Raw genomic sequence first — 10,014 nt, 5'->3', positions numbered from 1 at the left:
GTTGGTGCTGACCTTTAAAGTGCTAAACGGCCTTCGGCCAGTATACCTGAAGGAGCGTCTCCACCCCCATCGTTCTGCCCAGACATTGAGGTCCAGCTCCGAGGGCCTTCTGGCAGTTCCCTCACTGTGTGAAGTGAGGTTACAGGGAACCAGGCAGAGGGCCTTCTCGGTAGTGGCTCCCACCCTGTGGAATGCCCTCACATCAGACATCAAGGAAATAAACAACTATCTGACTAAAAAAATAATAACATTAATAATTTAATGTTTGATCTGTTATGGTGTTTTTAATATTCTATTGGGAGCTGCCGAGAGTGGCTGGGGAAACCCAGTCAGATGGGTAGAGTACAAATTATTATTATTATTATCATCACCATCATCATCATTATCTGACCATTGGCCCATCCAGCTCAGCTCTGTCAATACTGGCTAGCCACAGCTCTCCAGGATTTCAGGCAGGAGTCTTCCTCAGGCCTGCCTGAGATAGGGATGGTTGAATAAGTCCATTTCATTTTGATGGACAAACAGGCCTGGGATATGAAGCAGCTTCTGATGTCTAAGCAGAGCTTGGCCCAAGCTCAGTGACAGCCCTCTGGGCAGCAAATTGGGCCAAAGATATCCTCAGAACCAAAACATGGTTTACATGCATGTGTGCATCTATTTATTTATTTAAAGCATTTTTTCCTTGCCCTTTAGTAATGAAAAGGGGCTCTCAGAAAAGCAGTTCTATGAAGGTGCCTGCTCTTAAGATGGTAATCTAAAATTACGCAGCACACAACGAAAAAGAAATAGGAGGGAGAAAGGGAAAGCAGGCTCACTTTCTCCAAGTTGCAGCCAGAGGCTGTCTAGCCCTCGATGGGGAAGCAGTCCTTTCCTGGAAGCTTTCTTCTCTCCCAGACAGGACAGAGCAGCTCTGCCACACAAATGTGGGATGGGGAACCAGACTCCAGCTCCCATCAGCCCCAGCAAGCCTGGCCAATGATCAGGGACAATGGAAGTCATTGTCCAACTATGCATGGAGGACCACAGCTTCCTCATCCCCAGTTTAAATGCCTGAAGAGTCCTTCTCCCCACTCTTCCTCGCAGACAGGCTTTTGCATTCAGCGCTCTCTCGCTCTCCTCTCCAGCTCCGCAGAATTTCTCCTCTATGCGTACCTGCGGGAAGACAGAAAAGCAATGAAGCATTGTGGTCTATAAATAAACTAGCCATGAAATTAATGACCAGCACATTTTAGAGATGGGGCTGGTTGCGGGGGGTGAGGTGAAGGAGAGAGAGAGAGAGAGAGAGAGAGAGAGAGAGACAGAGACAGAGAGAGAGAGAGAGAGAGAGAGAGAGAGAGAGAGAGAGAGAGAGAGAGAGAGAGAGAGAGATGTGTGTATTTGTATGCAGCCAGGGAGCAGGTGATGAAATTCAGTGCCATGAAAGAGATGCACAGGAAAATATTGGCAGGATTTAAGAGAGGACAGACGATTCAGAGATCAATGATAAGGGCTGTTACACATATTAAGATCTGAGATAATTGAAGATTGTGCTCGGTGCAACCAGCTTGGAGGGGACAGGAAATCAGATACCATTTTCTGCATCTCCCCCCAGTTTGGCGCAAGGAGGGGAGGGAGGCAGGTGTCTCTTCAATCTTCCCAGGGCAGCATCTGGATAGGAGGTAGAGTGGAAATTCTCCTAATTGTGGTGAAGAGGCCTGGAGTGGGTAAGCAGGATTCTGCTCTCCCTCCCTGCAGCCTCCGCCATCAAAAAAACTATGTGTTATATATTTCTATATTTATTTATTTATTTTCTATCCACTCCCACCCTTCCTCCTGGAGGAGTCCACAGTGGCCAGGGATAGTTCCAGCTTCCACCAGCTTCATCTGGTTTGCCAGTTACAGCCCTTCCAGAACAAGGTGAGCCTGACCACTGTAGTCCATGTGCTGGCAGCCTTGTGGCTAGATTACTGTAAAGCACCCTATGTGGGGCTCCCCTTGGAAGCTCCAGCTGGTGTGGACGGATGTGGCCAGACTGCTGGTTGAGAACAGGTGGCAACGCCACGGTCAAAGCAGCTGCACTGGCTGGCTACCTACCACCAAGCCCAGTTCAAGGATCCTGGGTTAATTTAGACAACCCTGAACAACTTAGGTTCAGGGGGCCTCAGGGACTGCCTGAAGCCTTCTGTCCCAGCCCAGTCACTGAGATCATCTGCAGGAGCATCGTAGGTCATTCCCCGAGTTGGTGAGGCTCATTGGACAGCAACAAGAAATGGCACCTTTTGTGTCATTGGCCAAGTCCTGTGGAACACTCTGCCACTAGACACCCAAGGGGCATTGTTTGTGCCAACTTTTAAATGCCTGTGGGAAACTTTCTATTCTGCCAGGCCTGTGCAGACAATGAAGAACACATCTTTCCACAATGGTTAATTGATGCCTGTTTTTAACTTTTTATATATGGCTTCAGGCATTTTAGTTGTAAACCACGTTGATATTTTTAATGCAATAGCGGTCTATAAATATTTTTACAAATATTAATAAAAATGTCCCTGAACAGACAGGGAATGGGATGCAAATGGTAGAGAAAGAGAAATTTTGGAAAAAGCTACCCCCGCCCTGGAAGACCTCCTTCCATGCTAAATATGTACACAGTGAGAAGCAAAGCACTTGGTCCAAAATTTTGGAAACAGCAAAATGGGATGATGGAGAATTCCTGATGCAGCGGTTCCATTTCAAAAATGATGCCTGGTCATTTGGAAATATGAAAACCCAGAGAGAAACTCTCAGGAACAGGGATTCAGAAGCATCCTAAATGAAATATCCCAACAGAACATGGTCCACGTATTGCCTTGGATATGTGGATTCCATGTTGCATCGGCTGCCTCACTGACCGTCCTTTTGGGATCTGGTGACTCGGGCGCCATCATGTCCTGCTCCAACCCAGACCATGACTGCAGCTGTCCTTTGGTCAAAACATTTCCCTTTGCTGCCTTTAATCCCCAAAGCAGAGGCTACAGAACTCACTTCTCACAGTTCAGGTGACTCGTTCAGGCCCCGTGAGGACAGAGAAGAGGGTGTTTTTGAAGCCAGAACCTGCTAATGTTCCTCCTCTCCACACACTCTGTGACACTCCACCCCAAGCCCTCTAATTTTAAAAAAGATTTTCCCAGAATAAACTACAGAAGATACAAATGGAATACGTAAAACACAAAGTCCTCTCTTAAAAGTAATTCTTGGCCTTTACCACCCACGGAAGACAGCAGCTCCTCCCAGCTCTCACCCTGGGGGACAAAACAGGGTTCTCCTTCAGCCAGATCTCAAGCCAGGAGCCCTGTGGTGTAGACATGGGCATCTTGCCCCACAGGGCTGCTGGTTGCCATCTTCTGGAGATCGCAGCCCACCATCCTCTTGGCTGGGTAAGGAGCATACAGGCTGTCAGGATGCTGTCAGCGGCTCCCAGCTGGTTTCACAGGAAAGTATCTTACCATCCTTCTTTATTTCAATCTTTACAGAGGGAGGCTATAGAACCCAACCTATAGAACCCTCTTGGATCATGGCGTTGTTCCAAGTGAATCTCCACCCCCGTCCCTCCCACTTCCTCATTCGTCATTCTCATTGTCTCCTCTATGGCTGCTGCTACCTGCCTTCTGTCTTTGAGCTCTTTGCTCTCCACTTTTAAGGCTCACCAGGTTCTGGGAGATGGAGGGTCTGGGATGCTTTCTAATGACCACATGTCAGTCAGGTATTGTTCTGGCTATCCCATGATTTCCCAACTTTCCCTCTCATCTGCCTCTGAGCTGTGACCTCCCTCAAACCCGTGTTGTAAATCTATACTGTCTTCCTCTTCCTCGTCCCAGGTTGTGGATTTCTGTGTGCAGGAGCTGCCAACTCCTTGTTGGAATTTAAAGCAAGCCAAAACTCACCAGCAATGAATGGGTGCTGAAAAAATCCCTGAGAAATCTCATTGACCGTATTGAAAACCTGTTCATGCTCTCCTTCATTCCTTTGAAGTTTAGCTTCCACATTCGCCTCATGGTTGCTGTTGTTTATAGAGCTGCCATGTTGAATCAGGGACAGGAGAACTCTCAATTTGGGGGCTGCAAAAGCAAAAGTGTTCAGGGCTACAGGTGTGACATTGGGCCCCAGACCTGAGGTCCCTGTGATGCAGTCAATTCATTAGTTCAATGAGGAGGAGGACATTGCAAAAAGATACGCTTTGATCAGCTAAAATGATGCCCCAATTTATTGAACAGCACACATTTGGGAGGGGGGATTTAAAAATGCAAGTACTTACAGACATTACAGTTGGTGCCTTTTTAACAAAGGTGTTACCTGCTGGGTGAGAGAGGACAGGGAATGCCTCTTCCGAAGCTACAACAGAGGGATGCATCATCCCCCACAACTGTATGGATGCAGAATTGGGGCCGACTTAATCAATCCATCAACTATAATGCATGATCAGGCAAGACCTCTCTGTGGTTCAAACATATGCACTAGTGCAAAAAAGAGCCTAAGCAGTACTAGTGGGACCGAAATTGACTAGACCAGCAGCTGCTTGACATGGTCTAATCAAGCAAATAACCAACTTTGAATACTGTGAGGAAGAAGCCATTTTTTTCAGTAGCATTAAGGGCAAAGTCCGTTCTTCTTGACACAAAGAAACAATCACACAAACAGGCTTGCTTTTTGCTTGTTGATTTGTCATCTTTCTTTTCTTACATGCTTAGAGGCTGTTAATTTAGATTTTCATAAAGTTTCACGAGCCATTTGTTTTAATCTTCCTTGTCCACCCCCTACCATAAAAAATCTGTCACTGTTTATGGAACAAGGAAAACAGGGCCAACCTTCAGCGGCATAGCTAGCCACGCAGGTGCCCAGGGCGGCACACGCGCCCTGCAGTCGGGGCAGAGCAAGCCACCCATGGGGGCAGGGCGAGCTGCGTGGAGCCTCTCCGCAGCCTCCCCCTCAGCTGTAGGCCGGCTAAGGCGGTGGGCAGACACAAGCCCCGCGCTCCCCCTCAGGAGAGACTCATGGCTCAGGCATGCTGCAGGCCCCAGTGTGGCACCCAGTGCCCCCCGCCTCACCCAGCTACACCTCTGGATTAGGCAGATTCATGGAGGAAAGGGCTGTCAAAGCCATAAAGGCTGTGCTCTGCCTGCAAAGTTGGAGGCAGAAATGCTTTTGGTTTTTGGAAATCATGAAAGGGGAGGGGGCTTCTGCAGTGGTGTAGGAAGGGGCGTGCAGTGGGTGCGGTTTTTTCACCCCCTCAGTGATGACACCCGGGGCAGCCCCCCCCACTCCACCCCACTGCCAACCTTTGCCATACAGATCCCAGGTGTCTGCCAGAAGCTAGATCCTCCTTTGCTTCTGCGTCATTCCCCCGCCCCTCCTGCCCCGATCATCGCTGCTGTATCCCAGCTCCTCCTGAGCAATATCCTAAGCAACTAACATCCAAACCGGTCAAAGAGCTGTCGGCCCTGTGATGCTGAAGCCTAACTTGAAATGAAAACAACCCTGAGACGGCGCAGTGGAAATATTGACTTTCCAGCTAATAAAACCGAATTCCATGAAAGCTACAGCTTCAAACTTAGAAAATCCATCAGCGTTTCATAAATATTTGAAAGTGGGGAATTGATTGTGGCTGAGCCTTGGAGCTGGAGTGCAGGCCTGTGGCTTGGCAGAGAAGCGGAGGGGGCAGGAGGCGTTGGGGCCCCTGCCCTCAGAAGGATTCCAGAGCATCGCTAGCAGAGAAGGGGAGCTGCACGATTGCAATGCTAGACCGCATGCAGGAAACCCAGAACAGTTTGTCACTGATACAATCTGGAGGAAGCACTGGCTTGTCTGTTGCGGAGAGCTTGCGTCCTCAGCTGGCAGAACTCTGAGAGCTTCCTCTGTAAGGGGTTGGACCAACTTGTGGGAGAGAAGCTGAACGGTGGGCGTGGGCACTGGAACCTCTCCATTCAGAAGCAGCAATGCATGGACTACCAAGGAGTCAGAATGGGAGCTCTGTGTTGCCACCCTGTCCTGCTGGGGAAGTGCAGACAATTGGCAGCTTCAAAATGGACAATTGTTCCATTTCTATTTCCCTCAATTTCTCATTTCCCCAGTTCACCACATTTCCGCAACCATCTGTGGAGTATGGAGGGGAATTAAAGTTCCTTGCATCAACATTTGGTGCACATTTCTCCTTACACACATCTTGTTGTATGCAATCTTGTCTAAAATACATATTTTTGCAAGCAATTTTCCCCTAGTAGATAATGCATTTTTAATATAATTTTATGTATCTGTGTCCCCCCCTCTATATCCCACCCTTCCTCCCAAAGGAGCCCAGGACAGCAGTCACACAAGTAATAAATCATCTTAAAAAACTATTCCAGTGCAGAAAATCTCTCTACTTAAAAGGCTTGTTGGAAGGAGAAGTCTTCAATAGGTGCCCAAAAGACAGCAGCCTGTCTCATATTTAAGGGAGGGGGTTCCAAAGTGGGGGTGCCACCACACCAAAGACCCAGTTCCAATGATGCATGGAGCAGACCTCCTGATAAGACGGCATTAAATGGAAGTCCTTCTTCATGCAACACTAGTTAAACTATAGAACTTGTTCCTGCAGGAGGGAGGGGTGGCCACCAACACAGATGCCTTTCAAACCTGCTTGCAGGTTTCCCACAATGGGCATCTGTCTGGCTTCTGTGAGAACACAGTGCTGGACAAGACAGGCCACTGGCAGAGGCGCCAGGTTGCCCCCAAGAGTGAAGGGGCTGGTGTCACACGCATGATGCATGGGTGATGTCACATTGTTTGGAGGAGCCAGCCGCTGAGGCTGTGATGTGCAATATTGAGGGGGCCCAGCCTCTTTCCAACAAATATTGATGGTCCCCTAGAGCTGACTCACCTGGCCACTGGCCTGATCCATCAGCGTTCTTCTTATGGACTTCTAGGAGGAGGAGGAGCAGGTGATGATGGCAGGAGCAAGATTCACTGTGGAAGCAGAGCCAGACCCACACGCAGCATTCACTCGGATCCTTGCAAGAATAAAGGAAGGGAAAATCAAACCTTTGCAAAAACAGCACTAAGAAAGTGTTTGCCAGACCACGTTTTTAAGTTAAAAGGAGAGGGGAGCTCTGAGAGGTGCCTTAAACCTTGACCAGGCAGATTTTGAGACAAGACACTCCTTTTGAAGAGGCCAATGTGTTTCTTATTGAGATGTACAGTATTTGTCCTTTCCTTCAGAGCTCTTTCTGCCTTGTGTTCCTCGGCTGCTCTGTTCCTTTCCTTCCCAAAGCAGAAGGCAACCTGGGGAAAAATAATAATCAAAAGGGATACAAAAATACAATCCTGCTCATAGATCTATTATTTCCTGTAGATTAGAAATTATTAAGCGCCAATTGTTCTCAGTCACAACACTGAGAACAAAACAAGAAAGATGGTGCCCTGTTTCTAAAATCCTTGGCCACCCCAATGACACAGCTCTTGAAGGAGTATCTTCCATGGGTCAACAGCTGATTGCAGATAACTTTTCAATGTTAACTCAGCCACAACTCAGTTTAATTGTTTTTTAAAAAATGAACTAGCAACAATGCCATGGTTACATATTGCAAAGTGTACCCCTTTCTTGAAGATTTAAAACTGAATGCCTTAACCCTCCACCAAACAGGACAGAGAGCTTCTGCTTCCCCAGGAAATACAATGGAGCATTAGTATGGAAGCCCCATCAAACACCTGACCATATGATTTTAAAGTTAGAAGGGATCTTGGAAGTCATCCAGTCCACCCCCGACTCAGTGCAGGAATCTCACAGCTACAGCACCCCTAACAAGGACCATCCCACCTCTGCTTAAATACTTCTGGTGAAGGATGATCCCCCACCTTCCATGGCAGTTGATGCTCACTGCCAAACAGCTCTTCCCACCAGGAGGTTTTGCTTACTGTTCAGCCAAAATCCACTTCCTTGCCAGTTCTACCCATTAGATCAGGATGGAAGCTGTCTTTAGGAATTCCTTGTTGGTAGTTAGGAGGTAGACTCTCCAAGGAAGGGTGCCCGCAGTGGGTGGTGGGGTGAGTCAGAGATGCTTTGCTGACCTCCTGGTGGTTGAGTGGCTGGGAGGGGAAAGGGAGAGCAGCCAGGGTGCATGCCATGGGGGGGGCATTAGATGGGCCTCTCTGCTATACTGGCACCACACCAATCTCACGGCCTCCTCACCCTTCCTCAACCTCAGGAGGTCAGGGGAGTGCCTCTGTGCAACTCTGCTGTCTACTACTGCTAAGGAGGCTGTGTTGCTCAAGGGCTCTCCAACATTTATTTTCTTTATTTGTTTCATAAAATTTACGCACCGCTTGATTGTAATAAACCTCAAAGTGGTTTACATGCTCAAACAATAAAATTATCACTAAGAAGAATTAACAACAGTGATTTAAGACTTTTGAAAAGTTAAAATAACAATAGACTCATAGCAGATTAAGACTTGTACAAGCTTGCTAAACATCTGGGTATGTTTGTATGAATAAAAAACATTTTGACAGGTACCAAAAATAGTACAGTGAAGCTATCTGCCTGAGATCAATGGGTGGGAGGGGATCTTGAGCCAGCCCTGACCACTACCTGCTGTCTCCTTCTGGAACCCGCAGCATCGGCCGTTCTGTGTACTTAACAGGTCTCTGCCTACTCAGAATCCAGATGGGATCCAGTTGTCCCGAGCTCTAGAAAAGAAAAGCAGGAGAAACCGAGCAGTCCAGCAAAAATGAGTCCCAATGACGTTCCATTGAAAGCAGCCTCATAGAATGTGGAGGTCTCCATGAGTCTGACTGAATTCAGTGGGGCTTCGTTGCAAATAATTTTTGACTTACAATAACTGGATGAGTAGAAGAACTGCTGGATCTGATCCAATGTCCGCCTAGCCCACTGCTCTTTTCCAAAAGCCCCAGCCAGGTGCCCCTGGGAGCTTGTGAGAATGGCATAAATACAGAAGCCTGCTCCTAAGAGTCCACACTCTAGCACCTGCTACTCCGCAGGTCTAATGGAGGCACCATTGATCAAAGCCGTCTCAGAGACAGAAGACTGGGCTTCCTTTAGCCCTCGGCCAAGTAAAATGTGGGCTTGTGCGTCTTTTCCTTACATGCACAGCACAGCACAATGCCATCTAGTGGGCATTGCAGGAAATCCATCAGCAATTAGGTACGTAGATCTATAGGGAACGCTTCTTGTTTAAAGAAGGCGGAAGTGTCATGGGGAAGGATCAGGCCAAAGGTCCAGGTAGTGTAGAAGCCAGCTTCCTCCAGTAAAAACCAGATGCTCCCAGAAAGCCATAAGCAAGGCTGTGGCTGCCCTCATTCATCAACCATGACACAGTCCTGCCTCGTGCCCCTGAACATATCGGAATTGCAATGAAGAGGTCACGGGCATGGAACCTTACTGCAGCCCTTACTGCGTTTCCTCCAGGCAGCCTTCCAGGGGCCACATGCTGGCAGCGGGCAGGACCAGAGAGAAGCAGCAGGTGGGGCTGCAGGAAAAAGAGGAAGGGCCAGAGATTGTGACCCTTATCTTCATACTGCAGGCAACATCCCAGCTGTGCAAAAATGCAGCCTTCTCCTCCCTCCCTGCAGGCAAGTGATATAAGTAAAAAAAAAACCTGCTCCTTTTCCTTTATGGGGTTCCCAATAGCGTTTTATAAGTTGTCTATCAGTAGGAGAAAATAACAGAGACCAACCAGAGAATACTGAGAAGCAAAGCAGCTAGTAAGCCTGATCTTTATTAACTGTTGCAACAGGGTGCCCCCTTCACATGCAGGAGAGAGGAGGAGGACCCCGACCCATGCGTGCAGGCCTTATATAGACATTTTAAATTGCCCACCCTGGAGTCCAAGACCACCCCCAAAAACATCATACATACATCACAGAAGGGGTGTAGCCCAAGACCACCCCCCAGATACGTCATGCTTTCATCACAGAAAAGGCGGTCTACAACAGAAATCTGAGTGCGTTGTTTTTACCCTGTCTGCCAGGTTACCTGTTAATGGTCACCTGACTGGATTACCTGGGGAG

Source organism: Podarcis melisellensis (genome assembly GCF_964234715.1).
Source record: "Podarcis melisellensis genome assembly, chromosome: 9".
Taxonomy (NCBI): domain Eukaryota; kingdom Metazoa; phylum Chordata; class Lepidosauria; order Squamata; family Lacertidae; genus Podarcis; species Podarcis melisellensis.
Note: the sequence above shows the minus strand (reverse complement) of the source record.